Source organism: Mustela lutreola, chromosome 3, assembly GCF_030435805.1.
Source record: "Mustela lutreola isolate mMusLut2 chromosome 3, mMusLut2.pri, whole genome shotgun sequence".
Taxonomy (NCBI): domain Eukaryota; kingdom Metazoa; phylum Chordata; class Mammalia; order Carnivora; family Mustelidae; genus Mustela; species Mustela lutreola.
This window is the reverse complement of record NC_081292.1, coordinates 87,725,753-87,728,136: the sequence shown is the minus strand read 5'-3', so window position 1 is coordinate 87,728,136 and position 2,384 is coordinate 87,725,753. Positions and strand designations below refer to the sequence as shown.

Genomic DNA, 2,384 nt, shown 5'->3' with positions numbered 1-2,384 from the left:
AGGCAAGGGAAGCAAGGGCAAGAATGAACTATTGGGATTTCATCAGATCAAAAAGCTTTTGTTTGCACAGCAAAGGAAACAGTTAACAAAGCCAAAAGAGGACTGTCAGAAGTTATCTGGGCGAAGATATTTGCAAATGACGTACCAGATAAAAGGCCACTATCTATCCAAAATCTATAAAGAGTTTATCAAACTCAACACCCTAAGAACAAATAATCCAATGAAGAAATGCGCAGAGGACATGAACAGACATTTCTGCAAAGAATACATCCAAATGGCCAACAGACACATGAAAAAATGCTCCACATCACTCGGCATCAGGGAAATAAAAATCAAAACCAGAATGAGATACCACCTCACACCTTTCAGAATGGCTAAAATGAACAAGTCAGTCAATGACAGATGCTGGCAAGGATGTGGAGAAAGGGCAACCCTCCTACACTGTACGTGGGAATGCAAGCTGGTGCAACCACTCTGGAAAACAGCGTGGAGGTGCCTCAAAAAGCTGAAAATAGAACTAGCCTATGAACCAGTGATTGTAGTACTGGGTATATACCCTAAAGATACAAACGTGGCATTCTGAAGGGGCACATGCACTCAAATGTTTATAGCAGCAATGTCCACAATAGTTAAACTATGGAAAGAACCTAAATGTCCTTCAACAGATGAATCAATAAATAAGATGTGGTATATATGTACAATGGGATACTATGCAGCCATCAAAGGAAATGAAATCCTGCTATTTGTGATGACGTGGATGGAACTAGAGGGTATTATGCTTGGCGAAATAAATCAATCTGAGAAAGACAACTATCATATGATCTCCCTGATATGATGAAGTGGAGATGCAACATAGGCGGTTTCAGGCGTACGAAAAGAAAAATAAAAGAAGATGGGATTGGGAGGGAGACAAACCATAAAAGACTGAATCTCACAAAACAGACTGAGGGTTGCTGGGGGGAGGTGTGTTGGGAGAGGATGGTGGGGGTATGGACATTGGGGAGGGCAGGTGCTATGGTGAGTGATGGTGAGTGCTGTGAAATGGGTAAACCTGGAGATTCACAGACCTGTGCCCCTAGGGATAAAAACACATTATATGTTTATAAAAAATTTTTAAAAAATAGTTTTAAAAATCCATTAAAGAAAAAGCACATATTGCAAGCCCAGAGCTAATCTCATATTCAATCAAAAAAAATTGAAAATTTTCCCCTTAAAGATCAGAACAAAGACAAGTGTGTCCACTTTCACTACTCTCATTTGACATAGTACTGGATGTCCTAGCCAGAGAAACAAGGAACACAAAGAAATAAAAGACTCAAAAAAAAAAAAAAAAAAAAAGGAAGAAGTAAAATTTTCTTTTTTTTAATAACATGAACTTACATGTAAAAGAATCCTAAAAAATTCACAAAAAATTTTGAATAAACAAATTTAGTAAAGCTGCCAAATACAAGATCAATATATAAAAGACAAGAATTTTGTTTTGTTTCGTTTTTTTTTCCAATATGGAATGCTTCCCAGTTTTTCATGTCATCCTTGTTCAGTGATCAAGCTAATCTCTGCATCATTCCAATTTTAGTATATGTGCTGCCAAAGTAAGCACAAGACGAGCATTTTAACACTCTAATGATGAACTATCTGAAAAAATACAGAGAACAATCTAATTCACAATAGCATCAAAACTAATGAAATACTTAGGATAAGATTTAACTAAGAAGATGAAAGATATGTACCCCATAAACTATGACATTGATAAAGAAATTGAAGGAGACATAAATGGAAAGTTAGCTCATATTTATGAATGGTAAGAATTAACATTGTTAAAATGTCCATACTACCAAAAACCATCTGTAAATTCAATTCCTATCAAAAATCCAATGTTAGGGGTGCCTGGGTGGCTCAGTGGGTTAAGCCACTGCCTTCGGCTCAGGTCATGATCCCAGGGTCCTGGGATCGAGCCCTGCATCAGGCTCTCTGCTCAGCAGGAAGCTGCTACCTCTTCTCTCTCTGCCTGCCTCTCTGCCTGCTTGTCATCTCTCTCTGTCAAATAAATAAATAAAAAATCTTTTAATAAATCCAATATTATTTTTTTACAGAAGTAAGTAAAGAATCCTAGAATTTATATGAGACCATAAAAGACAAATAATTAAAGCAGTTCTGAGAAAGAATGAAGAAGTGAAATTACACTTCTTGATTTGAAACAATACTACAAAGCCCTCATGCTCAAAACAATAAAGTATACTGGTATAAAAACAGACCAATAAACAAGTAGAACAGATTTGAGAGTCCAGAAATAAATCCTTTCATACAGTCACCTAATATTTGACAGGGGCCAACATATATAATGGGTAAAGATAGTCTGTTCAATAAATGATATTTAAAACTGA

General features: G+C 36.3%; 1 non-coding gene across 1 annotated transcript; it reads right to left on the bottom strand.

The window, feature by feature from the left end:
• Positions 1-1,496: 1,496 nt before the first annotated feature.
• Positions 1,497-1,600, bottom strand: LOC131828359 (U6 spliceosomal RNA). Its single transcript, XR_009352375.1, has one exon. It is a non-coding gene; the product is annotated as a U6 spliceosomal RNA (small nuclear RNA).
• Positions 1,601-2,384: the final 784 nt, after the last annotated feature.